The 16,460-nt window shown below is 29.4% G+C and overlaps 1 protein-coding gene across 1 annotated transcript in view; it reads left to right on the forward strand.

Moving 5' to 3' along the window:
• The window catches only part of LOC129216314 (netrin receptor UNC5C-like), a 135,289-nt gene that overhangs the window by 52,815 nt on the left and 66,014 nt on the right, over positions 1-16,460 (forward strand). The window lies entirely within an intron of this gene.

Consider the following 16,460-nt stretch of genomic DNA (forward strand, 5'->3'; position numbering starts at 1 on the left):
CACACATCTTTAACTTACGTTTCAAGTACGACTTTATGATTTTCAATACTGTTTAAAAGTTGTTCGTTAAATGTATCTTTTATCCCGAAATAAACTAAATAGATGAATAAAATTAAAGAAAGATATTAGATGAAAAACAGCAACTTTTTTAGGGTAACTTATTTTGAGAACGTATGAGTTTCAAGCGAGTGTTGGAACATTCTTTTTTATTGTGCTTGTGCATGAGGGCGGTAGTTCCATGGCGGTTTGCTTCTGTCAGAATGTGGATAAAAAGTTTTAAAGTGTAAGTAGGGGAAAAAGGACAGTTCTGCGACAGCCGGCGGCACTGCGGCTATGCATCTGCAATCCGGCTCATAGCCGCCTCCCACTCCCCCTCCGACCTTGGGGATGACCTTGGGGTTGCGCCTCGAACTTGAAGAAGGTGACCACCGCGTTTTAGATATTTTCCCGCATTTTTTGGACTTTGTCATTTTACCGTGAAAGGTTACGAATAGTTTTCGCGCGTTTTAGATATTTTCCCGCGTTTTTGTACTTAGAATATTTTCCGTGATTTTTTCTTTGTAACGAAGGTTTTCACAAAAATAATTAATTAAAAGATGATGGTCCCACCAACCAACCAGCTGTATTAAATACACCCTATCAACCTTTTTTTTTTTCATTTAGGTCTTAGACTATTTTCCAGTCTTTTGATCTTCAATTATTTTCCTACATATTTGAACTTTGAATATTTTCCGCGAATTTAATTATTTTTATTTTTACAGAGTATCGGAGTTGGGAATCGAACACCCAAACTTTGATTTATTCACGTATTTCCATCTTTTTTCATTTTTACAGCTTAATTTATTTTTCCGCCTTTCGAACTTCACAGTTTTCAGAATTAGTTTGTTTTCACGTATTTCGAACTTTGTCATTTTTTCTTTGTAACCATTTACGAGGGTATTTTCGCGCATTTTGTCGTTTTTTTCGCGCGTTTTCGAACTTTGTCATTTTTTTTTTTGTAACCTTTTTAAGAGGATATTTTCGCGCATTTATATTCCCCCCCCCCCTCCCCCGCGTTTTCGGACTTCGTCACCTTTTTCTCATAATCTTTTACGAGGATATTTTCGCGCGTTTTTAGATATTTTGCCGCGAATTTTATTTATTTTCGGTCATACTGGACTTAGTTGTTTTTTCTCACAAACTTTTACGAGGATATTTTCACGCGTTTTGATTTATTTTCAAGCATTTTAGAGTTCGAGGATTATTTTACCGTTTTAGTCTTAGACTATTCTAAAGTCTTTTAATCTTTGATTATTTTCTCACTCTCTTAGTCTTTCACTATTTTTAATCATTTCAGACTTTGAATATTTTTCACAAGTTAGATTTTTCTTTCATGCATTTTTGGACTGGAAATTTTTTCACATCCATACATTTAGGATTTCGATTATTTTTTTCTAGTTAGGTCTTTGACTATTTTAAAGCTCTTTTGTCTATTTTTAGCAATTTGTAGACTTAGTTTATTTTTATACCTTTTGATTTCTAATTACTTTTGCATCTTTTATTCATTTACAAGTGTACTCGACTTTATCATTTTTCCAACTTAAACTATTTTTTTCATCATTTAGGAGTTCAATTGTATTTTCATACATATTTACACTTAAAATATTTTTCGAATTTTGATTTTCTTTTTCATGCATTTCAAACTTTATCATTTTTACAACTTTGATTCTTTGCACGAATTTCAAAACTTGCAATCAATTTACTCTTAGTAGTAATTAACACTTATCATTAACAAATTTTCTCAGATTTTAAAAAAATCAACTTAATTAATTTTTTCCAGTAAGCAAATTGCGCACTCAAGTTACATTCCAACACTGCATATATGTTTCAAGAGTTTCATTGAATTTATCACATTCCATTTAATTAACTCTAATAATTACTTTTTCATTAATACTTAACTTAATCATTTTATCATACATTTATTCCAGTTACAAAATTATGCTTAAAAGTTATTTATTTTTCTTAGCACAAGAGATTTTAACATGTTCCTACTAAAATGCTTTTCACTCTAGTTTGAGTTTACTAAAATAGCAACTCATTTACGATTTAGATTCATTTAATCGTCTTTGATTCTTTTTCATTATTATTATTTTACATTATCACATACGTTATTATTTTTATACATTTATCCATTTAATTTTCCAAAATCTACAATCAATTTACTCTTCGTATTAATTAACACTTATCACTATCAAATATTTTCATGAATTTTAAAAATTATCTTCTTAAATAATTTTTTACTGTAACCAAATTTCCCACTCAAGTTATATTTTATCACTACATATGCTTTTCATGAGTTTCATTTAATTTATCGCATTTCATTTAATTAACTCTAATAATTATTTTTTATCATCGATATTTAAGTTAATCATATTTTCCTTTATTTATTTTTCATGCAAACACTCTTGATGGAATAAAACAAAATTTTCAACTTTCATGAATTAAATCCCCTCTGACTATTTTATTTTACTTTACCATACTTTACTATTTTACTTACTGCGTTTTACTATTTATCATTCATTACAGCTTTTCCAAAATATTACTTTACAACCAACTAATTTCATTAACAGAATTTTCATTACAATTTATAAATTTCACTTTTATTTAATTATTTTTACCTACGGTAAAATAAAACACATAACACAAAAATGTTAAACATCAATGAAGTACCCAAGAAATGTTAAAATTATAAGTCGAGTATCAAAACTTCATGTCAGCAAATTTTAAAAATAGACTTACCGAAAAATAACTTCTACTGAAATTCATTTCAAAACTTGGAATCAATTTACTCTTAGCATTAATAAACACTTATCATTAAGAAATTTTCATGGATTTTAAAAATCAACTTATTTAATTTTTTTTTTCCAGTAAGCAAATTTCGCACTCAAGTTACATTTCATCACTTTATATGCTTTTCAAGAGTTTCATTTAATTTATCACATTTTATTTAATCAACTCTATTAATTATTTTTTTTGATTAGTATTTAACTTAGTCATTTTATCGCATAGTGTTTTACTTTATTATTTTTTTTTCATACAAGCACTCTTGTTAGAATAAAACAAAATTTTCAACCTTCATGAATTAGAATCACTTTGGCTATTTCATTTTCCCAATAATATTTTACTTTAACAACTAATTTCTTTAACAAAATCGATATCATTTATTTTAGTCTTTATAATTTTCGAACGATACATTCAAATGGACAGCTATACGTTAAATTAAGAAACTTAATCTAAATTTTGACAAATTAAGTTATAGTTAAATACTGACTAAAATTAAGTACAAAAGACTAACCTTTTTGGGGTGAAATCCCTCAAGTACCAGCTATCGCGAAGTTATTTAAAAACAGTGAATGAAATTGTAATAAGTGGATTGTTAATTATAACTCAATCTCACAAAATCACAATTACATGCATGTTTTATTTGAAATCGCTGCATACGGCTGTTTGCCCATCGTCGATTTGCAGAACGCATGCCGTGATATCGCAAATCAACTCGGCTGTTGAAAGAAACTACCGTAATCCCACAGCACTTCGGATCGTCCACACACACATCGAGGCGAATTGAGGAAATGACTTTATCAATATTTCTATCTACCCTTTACCGATAACAGATAACAAACCCCACGTGCGAGTATTATTCACCACCTGGCCTACGTCTTTCAAGTGATGTCACTGTTTCTGACCAGTTAAAATTAGTTCACGTTTCTCAAATATCAAGCACATAGATCGACAATAGTCTGATGTCAGGTTTTCCAAACAAAATTTTAGATTTTAATTCGTAGTTTCGAATTAATTTCTTTTTCATTTCAAACTTATAAAAAAAATTTCCAGCTTGTAAGAATATTTCTTTCAAAAACAGATTTTTGATTCAAAACAGTATTTTTTCAAACTTGTAATATTTTTCTACTTAGAAAATGAAATCAAAAATTTTTGTTTTCTTTAATCATATAAAATGTTTTTAAGAAATAATTTCTCAAACTTGTAATATTTTTCCACTAATTAAAAAAAATCAATTTTTTTTTTTCAATCATATAAAAATAAATTTTTAATCTTACAACAATAAATTTTTCCGCAAAAATATTTTTTTCAAATCAAAATAATAATAATATTTTTGTAACATATTATTTTTTTTCTTTTCAATCTTTTTTTTTTTTTCCGCAAAACTATTTTCTTTTTTTTTTTTTTTTTTTTTTTTTTCAAAAATTTTCAAACTTACAAAATAAAATTTTTTCAACTGAATCTTTAAACGAAATGCTTTAATTAAATTTAAAACTCAATATCACTTTACTCTTAGTATTAATAACCAATAGCACTTAACCATTTACTCTTTGCACTCTAAGTATTAATTAACACACATGCATTAGAAATAATAATAATAATGTTTAAGATACTTACAAATCATCCACTCAAGCTTTCAAATATCCATCTAGCATGTTATTGTTCATTCGTGTGAGGGAACTTGTAATAAAACTTTACTTATCAACCGAAATTATAAGCGAAAATATCGCATTTTTTTAGCACTTAATATAATCCTACAATTAACAAATTGGTTTTAACTTTGAATTTAAGAAAAATAAAAACTATTACACACTTAGTAACATATCTATCGATGTATATTATTTCATGACAAATCACAAATAGGTGTGGATCTTTTATCGATCATGTGACCAACTAAGTTAAGAAAGAGCGTTCTTATCTCATATGAGAATTTATAAGTCTTTAATATTTCTCTTTAATGTAAGTGTATTGATACGTACGAGTTTGTGTATGTGAATATAACTGTGTATTGTTTTCAAACCATTGTCATGTTTAAGCTTTACGGTTCTAATTTTGACTTTCCACTTAGCATTAGTCGAAGTCCTTCACATGTATTAAACTATAGAAATATTACAAAAATTATATTTTCACTCAGTCTTAATTACAAAACCATACAATAAGATGAAGACAACACCGATAGTATAAAGATTACTTACAATAAAGTGCATATAAAAAATATATGTAAGAGTGATTTCAAAGTATAATCCATCAACCATATTCAACAACTCAATCAAAACACAAGTCTCTTTTAAAATGATAAACACAATTTATTCACACACACAGTAAAAGACAATTAAAAAAACTTTCATCTTTAAGTAAAACTCTTCAAAACTTTCAAGCGTATTTTTAACATCGATTGCATCAAATAAATCAGACACATGACATTTTAAACATGGACTATCAACATTCAAAGTAACGAAGTCACGTGTCAAGTTTTCCCAATTAACATTAAAAAGAGCCCGTTCGAAAAAAAGTGTCGAACTTTCGACCCCTTGTTAATGATTCACATTCATGCACTCTCATGTAAAAAATGAATCCATTTTTACAATCCACACATTCTTTTTTAGAAAGGTAGTTTATGTTGCATATGAGCTCATCAAATAGTCACTTACGTAGAGAATCAGCCAGTTTACGAACTTCTTGTGATGTATATGTGCTGATTTTATCACATCGACAATCACAGGGATATTTTTTCTCAATTTCCGAAAGGATGTACTCTTTTAGAGTATAAGTCATAAGTTTGTCTTTGACACTACGTGAGATACAAGGGGACGCGTAGCACAATTTGTCAATCTGGCTTTCCAAAAGTAGAACTCTATCAGGCATCAACTGGAACACTTCTCGTTTCAGTTTGAACAATCTTTGCACACTAACACAGATGTTACCATTCGCACTCGACTCTCCTTTTTTATAACAAAAGCGAAATCACGGTCTTCGATTAATTTTTGATTTACATTTTTACGTAGGCTTGAAATAAGTGATCTCCACACATCTGGTTCTAAGGAAATACCATCCATAGTTGGTCGAAAAATACCATCTTTCCCACACGTATATCTTCTAATATGCACGCGTGTACGTTTCCGAAAAGTATTCACCTAAAGTGAAAATACAATCACCCAAGTGTATCATATCATCAGGCTGTGGAGAAGTCTCAATGTTCATTTTCATGTTCGTTGCATCCCATCCGTTCATCTTCAGGCTTCAAAGTTTCAGAATGATTTTCACCAGCGTTAGTCATTCTTAACTCTCATAGGATTAGGAGTCACAATACTAAAACAACTTCCTGTGAACTTAAAAAATAAATCAAACTAGGTTTTAACACTAGCTGGTGAAGAAAAATCCTAAGTACATAGAATAAAATTTCACGATCTCTTTCAAAGCTCAGAATCACCCTGAAAATGATTCTCCAAACATCCACTATAAACCAATGAATATTCACTTTAACCAATGAGAAGTGTACATAAATCTCTTGCTACTGACGTCATAGAATATCACATGAACTTTTGAGCAGAATTGAGTTGTTTTACACAGTATTCAGATTTTTAGAAAATGCCAACACTTTGACTTCCAAATTCATCCTGACCTACTACGAGTAATTTTAAGATGGTAGCAGGTTTTCACATCACATCGAATGCCGATGACGGTTTCGCATCTCATGCAAATTGACATGATCAATCACACGTGATTGATCATGTCATGCGTGAGATGCGAAAACGTCATCGGCATTCGATGTGATGTGAAAACCTGCTACCATCTTAAAATTACTCGTAGTAGGTCAGGATGAATTTGGAAGTCAAAGTGTTGGCATTTTCTAAAAATCTGAATACTGTGTAAAACAACTCAATTCTGCTCAAAAGTTCATGTGATATTCTATGACGTCAGTAGCAAGAGATTTATGTACACTTCTCATTGGTTAAAGTGAATATTCATTGGTTTATAGTGGATGTTTGGAGAATCATTTTCAGGGTGATTCTGAGCTTTGAAAGAGATCGTGAAATTTTATTCTATGTACTTAGGATTTTTCTTCACCAGCTAGTGTTAAAACCTAGTTTGATTTATTTTTTAAGTTCACAGGAAGTTGTTTTAGTATTGTGACTCCTAATCCTATGAGAGTTAAGAATGACTAACGCTGGTGAAAATCATTCTGAAACTTTGAAGCCTGAAGATGAACGGATGGGATGCAACGAACATGAAAATGAACATTGAGACTTCTCCACAGCCTGATGATATGATACACTTGGGTGATTGTATTTTCACTTTAGGTGAATACTTTTCGGAAACGTACACGCGTGCATATTAGAAGATATACGTGTGGGAAAGATGGTATTTTTCGACCAACTATGGATGGTATTTCCTTAGAACCAGATGTGTGGAGATCACTTATTTCAAGCCTACGTAAAAATGTAAATCAAAAATTAATCGAAGACCGTGATTTCGCTTTTGTTATAAAAAAGGAGAGTCGAGTGCGAATGGTAACATCTGTGTTAGTGTGCAAAGATTGTTCAAACTGAAACGAGAAGTGTTCCAGTTGATGCCTGATAGAGTTCTACTTTTGGAAAGCCAGATTGACAAATTGTGCTACGCGTCCCCTTGTATCTCACGTAGTGTCAAAGACAAACTTATGACTTATACTCTAAAAGAGTACATCCTTTCGGAAATTGAGAAAAAATATCCCTGTGATTGTCGATGTGATAAAATCAGCACATATACATCACAAGAAGTTCGTAAACTGGCTGATTCTCTACGTAAGTGACTATTTGATGAGCTCATATGCAACATAAACTACCTTTCTAAAAAAGAATGTGTGGATTGTAAAAATGGATTCATTTTTTACATGAGAGTGCATGAATGTGAATCATTAACAAGGGGTCGAAAGTTCGACACTTTTTTTCGAACGGGCTCTTTTTAATGTTAATTGGGAAAACTTGACACGTGACTTCGTTACTTTGAATGTTGATAGTCCATGTTTAAAATGTCATGTGTCTGATTTATTTGATGCAATCGATGTTAAAAATACGCTTGAAAGTTTTGAAGAGTTTTACTTAAAGATGAAAGTTTTTTTAATTGTCTTTTACTGTGTGTGTGAATAAATTGTGTTTATCATTTTAAAAGAGACTTGTGTTTTGATTGAGTTGTTGAATATGGTTGATGGATTATACTTTGAAATCACTCTTACATATATTTTTTATATGCACTTTATTGTAAGTAATCTTTATACTATCGGTGTTGTCTTCATCTTATTGTATGGTTTTGTAATTAAGACTGAGTGAAAATATAATTTTTGTAATATTTCTATAGTTTAATACATGTGAAGGACTTCGACTAATGCTAAGTGGAAAGTCAAAATTAGAACCGTAAAGCTTAAACATGACAATGGTTTGAAAACAATACACAGTTATATTCACATACACAAACTCGTACGTATCAATACACTTACATTAAAGAGAAATATTAAAGACTTATAAATTCTCATATGAGATAAGAACGCTCTTTCTTAACTTAGTTGGTCACATGATCGATAAAAGATCCTCACCTATTTGTGATTTGTCATGAAATAATATACATCGATAGATATGTTACTAAGTGTGTAATAGTTTTTATTTTTCTTAAATTCAAAGTTAAAACCAATTTGTTAATTGTAGGATTATATTAAGTGCTAAAAAAATGCGATATTTTCGCTTATAATTTCGGTTGATAAGTAAAGTTTTATTACAAGTTCCCTCACACGAATGAACAATAACATGCTAGATGGATATTTGAAAGCTTGAGTGGATGATTTGTAAGTATCTTAAACATTATTATTATTATTTCTAATGCATGTGTGTTAATTAATACTTAGAGTGCAAAGAGTAAATGGTTAAGTGCTATTGGTTATTAATACTAAGAGTAAAGTGATATTGAGTTTTAAATTTAATTAAAGCATTTCGTTTAAAGATTCAGTTGAAAAAATTTTATTTTGTAAGTTTGAAAATTTTTGAAAAAAAAAAAAAAAAAAAAAAAAAGAAAATAGTTTTGCGGAAAAAAAAAAAAAGATTGAAAAGAAAAAAAATAATATGTTACAAAAATATTATTATTATTTTGATTTGAAAAAAATATTTTTGCGGAAAAATTTATTGTTGTAAGATTAAAAATTTATTTTTATATGATTGAAAAAAAAAATTGATTTTTTTTAATTAGTGGAAAAATATTACAAGTTTGAGAAATTATTTCTTAAAAACATTTTATATGATTAAAGAAAACAAAAATTTTTGATTTCATTTTCTAAGTAGAAAAATATTACAAGTTTGAAAAAATACTGTTTTGAATCAAAAATCTGTTTTTGAAAGAAATATTCTTACAAGCTGGAAATTTTTTTTATAAGTTTGAAATGAAAAAGAAATTAATTCGAAACTACGAATTAAAATCTAAAATTTTGTTTGGAAAACCTGACATCAGACTATTGTCGATCTATGTGCTTGATATTTGAGAAACGTGAACTAATTTTAACTGGTCAGAAACAGTGACATCACTTGAAAGACGTAGGCCAGGTGGTGAATAATACTCGCACGTGGGGTTTGTTATCTGTTATCGGTAAAGGGTAGATAGAAATATTGATAAAGTCATTTCCTCAATTCGCCTCGATGTGTGTGTGGACGATCCGAAGTGCTGTGGGATTACGGTAGTTTCTTTCAACAGCCGAGTTGATTTGCGATATCACGGCATGCGTTCTGCAAATCGACGATGGGCAAACAGCCGTATGCAGCGATTTCAAATAAAACATGCATGTAATTGTGATTTTGTGAGATTGAGTTATAATTAACAATCCACTTATTACAATTTCATTCACTGTTTTTAAATAACTTCGCGATAGCTGGTACTTGAGGGATTTCACCCCAAAAAGGTTAGTCTTTTGTACTTAATTTTAGTCAGTATTTAACTATAACTTAATTTGTCAAAATTTAGATTAAGTTTCTTAATTTAACGTATAGCTGTCCATTTGAATGTATCGTTCGAAAATTATAAAGACTAAAATAAATGATATCGATTTTGTTAAAGAAATTAGTTGTTAAAGTAAAATATTATTGGGAAAATGAAATAGCCAAAGTGATTCTAATTCATGAAGGTTGAAAATTTTGTTTTATTCTAACAAGAGTGCTTGTATGAAAAAAAAAATAATAAAGTAAAACACTATGCGATAAAATGACTAAGTTAAATACTAATCAAAAAAAATAATTAATAGAGTTGATTAAATAAAATGTGATAAATTAAATGAAACTCTTGAAAAGCATATAAAGTGATGAAATGTAACTTGAGTGCGAAATTTGCTTACTGGAAAAAAAAATTAAATAAGTTGATTTTTAAAATCCATGAAAATTTCTTAATGATAAGTGTTTATTAATGCTAAGAGTAAATTGATTCCAAGTTTTGAAATGAATTTCAGTAGAAGTTATTTTTCGGTAAGTCTATTTTTAAAATTTGCTGACATGAAGTTTTGATACTCGACTTATAATTTTAACATTTCTTGGGTACTTCATTGATGTTTAACATTTTTGTGTTATGTGTTTTATTTTACCGTAGGTAAAAATAATTAAATAAAAGTGAAATTTATAAATTGTAATGAAAATTCTGTTAATGAAATTAGTTGGTTGTAAAGTAATATTTTGGAAAAGCTGTAATGAATGATAAATAGTAAAACGCAGTAAGTAAAATAGTAAAGTATGGTAAAGTAAAATAAAATAGTCAGAGGGGATTTAATTCATGAAAGTTGAAAATTTTGTTTTATTCCATCAAGAGTGTTTGCATGAAAAATAAATAAAGGAAAATATGATTAACTTAAATATCGATGATAAAAAATAATTATTAGAGTTAATTAAATGAAATGCGATAAATTAAATGAAACTCATGAAAAGCATATGTAGTGATAAAATATAACTTGAGTGGGAAATTTGGTTACAGTAAAAAATTATTTAAGAAGATAATTTTTAAAATTCATGAAAATATTTGATAGTGATAAGTGTTAATTAATACGAAGAGTAAATTGATTGTAGATTTTGGAAAATTAAATGGATAAATGTATAAAAATAATAACGTATGTGATAATGTAAAATAATAATAATGAAAAAGAATCAAAGACGATTAAATGAATCTAAATCGTAAATGAGTTGCTATTTTAGTAAACTCAAACTAGAGTGAAAAGCATTTTAGTAGGAACATGTTAAAATCTCTTGTGCTAAGAAAAATAAATAACTTTTAAGCATAATTTTGTAACTGGAATAAATGTATGATAAAATGATTAAGTTAAGTATTAATGAAAAAGTAATTATTAGAGTTAATTAAATGGAATGTGATAAATTCAATGAAACTCTTGAAACATATATGCAGTGTTGGAATGTAACTTGAGTGCACAATTTGCTTACTGGAAAAAATTAATTAAGTTGATTTTTTTAAAATCTGAGAAAATTTGTTAATGATAAGTGTTAATTACTACTAAGAGTAAATTGATTGCAAGTTTTGAAATTCGTGCAAAGAATCAAAGTTGTAAAAATGATAAAGTTTGAAATGCATGAAAAAGAAAATCAAAATTCGAAAAATATTTTAAGTGTAAATATGTATGAAAATACAATTGAACTCCTAAATGATGAAAAAAATAGTTTAAGTTGGAAAAATGATAAAGTCGAGTACACTTGTAAATGAATAAAAGATGCAAAAGTAATTAGAAATCAAAAGGTATAAAAATAAACTAAGTCTACAAATTGCTAAAAATAGACAAAAGAGCTTTAAAATAGTCAAAGACCTAACTAGAAAAAAATAATCGAAATCCTAAATGTATGGATGTGAAAAAATTTCCAGTCCAAAAATGCATGAAAGAAAAATCTAACTTGTGAAAAATATTCAAAGTCTGAAATGATTAAAAATAGTGAAAGACTAAGAGAGTGAGAAAATAATCAAAGATTAAAAGACTTTAGAATAGTCTAAGACTAAAACGGTAAAATAATCCTCGAACTCTAAAATGCTTGAAAATAAATCAAAACGCGTGAAAATATCCTCGTAAAAGTTTGTGAGAAAAAACAACTAAGTCCAGTATGACCGAAAATAAATAAAATTCGCGGCAAAATATCTAAAAACGCGCGAAAATATCCTCGTAAAAGATTATGAGAAAAAGGTGACGAAGTCCGAAAACGCGGGGGAGGGGGGGGGGAATATAAATGCGCGAAAATATCCTCTTAAAAAGGTTACAAAAAAAAAAAATGACAAAGTTCGAAAACGCGCGAAAAAAACGACAAAATGCGCGAAAATACCCTCGTAAATGGTTACAAAGAAAAAATGACAAAGTTCGAAATACGTGAAAACAAACTAATTCTGAAAACTGTGAAGTTCGAAAGGCGGAAAAATAAATTAAGCTGTAAAAATGAAAAAAGATGGAAATACGTGAATAAATCAAAGTTTGGGTGTTCGATTCCCAACTCCGATACTCTGTAAAAATAAAAATAATTAAATTCGCGGAAAATATTCAAAGTTCAAATATGTAGGAAAATAATTGAAGATCAAAAGACTGGAAAATAGTCTAAGACCTAAATGAAAAAAAAAAAAGGTTGATAGGGTGTATTTAATACAGCTGGTTGGTTGGTGGGACCATCATCTTTTAATTAATTATTTTTGTGAAAACCTTCGTTACAAAGAAAAAATCACGGAAAATATTCTAAGTACAAAAACGCGGGAAAATATCTAAAACGCGCGAAAACTATTCGTAACCTTTCACGGTAAAATGACAAAGTCCAAAAAATGCGGGAAAATATCTAAAACGCGGTGGTCACCTTCTTCAAGTTCGAGGCGCAACCCCAAGGTCATCCCCAAGGTCGGAGGGGGAGTGGGAGGCGGCTATGAGCCGGATTGCAGATGCATAGCCGCAGTGCCGCCGGCTGTCGCAGAACTGTCCTTTTTCCCCTACTAGTGTAATTAGTTGACTTATCGTTTTCCCCCCTGAATAATTAATTTATTTATATTCATTTATTTTTTCTAACAGCTTTTTTCTTTTTCTTTTTTTTTGTTTTAACTCTGTCACCAACACAGTTTTGCTTTGTCGTGGGCAGGTAATGGGCAACATCTGTAAATTTTTCATTTCCCCCCCCCCCATTTTTGTTGTCTGTTGTCCGAGAATCAACAATATATCAGCTTACTCATATGTTCAATATATCAGCTTACTCATTTAGTTTTCCAGAAAAAATAAAGTCGAATTCTAACATTTCCCTATAGTTCGTACTGAAATCAAAATGCGTTTCTTCAAATATCTCGAAAACTCATTTCTGCACATACTGACGTTTATTGACGTTTACCCGCCCATGGCAGTATTAATTACTAACACTTACTCGTCTTTAAAAAATATGTATTCTTTAGTGCTAGCTCTCAAGCAGTATATACGTATTTGCCTATGCCTTTTAAAAGGAGAATATTCAAAAGAAAAAAGGAAGTAAAAATTGTACTACGCGTCTTTTAAATCCTTTTCCCGGTAATTTCTCATTTCATACTCAGTACTAATACTCCAGTCAAATTTCAGGATATATCACCTTTGCCACCATGTGTGTGCACCAAAAAAAAAAAAAAAAAAACCGCCTCTGTCGCAAATACCTACACATTCTAAAATTGCTACGTAACTCTAGTAGCGGCGACAACTAAAATATGAATGCTATGCTAGATCGTTAAAAACGGATCCCTAAAAACACATAGGAGAATTCAAAGGATTAAAAAATATATCTTTAGGGAATTCTTGAAATTCTTTCAGTTTCTTTTCATCTCCAGAAGTTTTTTTAGCGCTATTTTTAGAGCAGATTTGGAGTGGGGAAAAAAAGGAGGTGAGCGCGGTGGCAGAGGCTTGAGATTTATTCTTACGAATTGTAAGCAATATGATTGATGAACTCCCGCTCCTGATCTGTAGGGATAACTTTCCGCACCTTTGCATTTATAGAATGTATACTTTTCGTTACATTCTTTAGGCATCGATTGCTGAGTGCTCTAGAGAATCATCTTTTAAAAATATACGTAAAATAGTTGGGGAAAATAAGATTCTGAGAAAGTATGTGTACAGTAGGTATTCTTTTACTTAAAAATAAAAAAAGACTGACAGATGAGAGCTATTTTTTACACTTGTCAAAAAAATTTCCTCAGCGACTCTAATAAACTTTCGAAGAAGTAATGTTTTGATTCTTTTTTCTTTACTCGCGATGTCAAATGCACAAAGGTATTCACAAAAGTAAAATTCTTATTTATGTTCTAAGACTCTAAAGGGAGTTCAACTGTATGTTTGCTATAAATAGAATTAAGGATGTATTCCTTGTTAATAAGAAAAAAAAAAGGATTATTTCTTGAAGCATAAAAAGTTGGGAGTAACTGACTTTTATTGATCTATATCTTTCTAAATATGTTAATGGAAGTTGAAATGCTGAAGTGGTATGAATTGTCTTGATTAATAGCAATAAAATGAATTTTAGTGTTTATCATTCATAACTATATGTCAATATCTTTTTTGCAAATTTTTAGTGAAAAAAAATCCCATAAACCTGTGTTGATAAAAGAGCAAAGACTGCCTTCAAAAATAAGTTTTTTTCTTAAAAAACTTGAAATGGACTTTTAAAAAAATCATAAGAGAAAATTGAAAACGGAAGAAAAAAAAAAAAAAACCCACACCGTTAACCGTATTGCAACAAATCTGGATTGATATAAGTGTTTCAATATTTTCTATGTTTTCAAAAAAAGAAAAAGAAAAGAAAGAAAGAAAAAAAGAAAAAAAAAACAGAAAGAGGGGAGATGAAATGATGCATTAGAAGGAAAGTGATGTAAGTGGCAAAATTAAAACTTAGGATCAAAACGCTTGAATAAAACTATTTCTGTTTAAATAAAGATAAATAATTTAAGAGAATGAATTTAACGACATTTTAATTTCAAATTGATTGTTTTTTTTTTTTTTTCACTTGTCACACATTTTCATTTAATACATTTATTTTATTTATTTATATTTTTAAATTTTATTTATTTATTTATTTATTTTTATTTATTTATTTATTTATTTTTGCTTAAAAAGATGTATTTGAATTAATTTGGAGCTCAAGACAAACGAGACGGATATCTACTGCTGCTAATAGAAAGCCGATTTTGACCTATAGAAAAGGAGGCTCGTTTTGTTCTGGACAAACTTGTTTCTTCTGATAGTAATAAGTTAACTCCGTTAATAGTCTATATCACTAGTAAAATACTTAGAGTTGCTTATTGTTTGGAAAATTTGTCATACAATTCTTCCATATTTACTTATTTTATTATTTAGAGTTACGTAACACAAAAATTGAAAATGAACCCATTTTTCAGTTCATTCGAAAATGGCAAAGAGAACACATACCAAAGGTTTTGTTGAAAATAAAAATTCTTTAGGTAATGAAATTTGTTAAAATTTTATATTGGGGAGAAAAATCAGAGCCCTCAAAGTTAATAAATATTCTCGGGTATGAATAGCTGTTTTTTATATATTTTGATTATACGTTTCATTTATGGTTGCGTAATGAATTCTCTGTATAGTTGGTATGCGACTAATGTCCCCAAATTTAAGAAAATAACTTGAGAAACATCAGACCGGAATTTAATCTTAAACAATTCATTGCTACACTGTTATAATTTAAAGAAAAATTTTATTTAATCTAAAGGTGCATTCAAATTCAAACACCCGAATGGCACTTGACACAAATTTGAAGATAAATTCTTATCTCTTTGATACTTTCAAGATCCTACTTTCAGTTTAACATCGCAATTCAATAATCTGAATCTTTCGCAATTTTTTATGTTCTCCTTTTTTATTTCGCCTTCTCCTCTTCTCCTCGTTTTGTATCGTAAAACTTCTCTGTTATTGGCACTCCATGTCAAAATCTTCTATTTAAAATCGATTTTCATTGAATTTTGCAAGTTTTGTATCCCAAATGCGAGTTTGAAAGAGATTTCCAGTTATTTGGTCCCCGCCGTATTGATTATTGCATTATTGATTGAAGGGGGTGTTGCTTTTTTTTCACCTCCTTTTTCTCAACTAGATGCAAATGAACGTAAATACAGTGTTTTATTTTCGAGTAGCTTTAAAACTTTATAAGGCTTAAATTTATTTATTGGTGGATGCTTTTTTTTTCATACCCATGTGTTGCAAGCGTATTTTATTTGTTTGAACTTCAAATTAAAAATTAAATGTATCTTGCGAAAGGAAAAAAAAGGCAATTACATTTTTTCTTCTTTACACTGTAAAAAAAAATCCGAAACATTACCTACTGTTTCCAGGTAACGTTTCGGGATTTCAAGGGTTTACACCAGTTTCCTATGAAAAACAAGTTTTTTTTGAGATAAAGATTCCTGAATCGGAACATGTTCCAAGAATGCTTATTTTACACTGCGGTGAAAAACATTTTTAGCTACCAGTGTAAAATTATATTAGGCTCTTTTATTACGTGTTTCTCTTTCCGCTTAGTAACGGCCCCTTCGGATTGACTGAGCTCCAATCCAGGACGAAATACAATCTCCGAATAGTGTAGCTGTGAAGGAATTGCATACAGTTCCATATTAGCTTCGGCCGTTCTTGCTTGAGGAGCTTTTTTGGT

The sequence above is a fragment of the Uloborus diversus genome, chromosome 2, assembly GCF_026930045.1.
Source record: "Uloborus diversus isolate 005 chromosome 2, Udiv.v.3.1, whole genome shotgun sequence".
NCBI lineage: Eukaryota > Metazoa > Arthropoda > Arachnida > Araneae > Uloboridae > Uloborus > Uloborus diversus.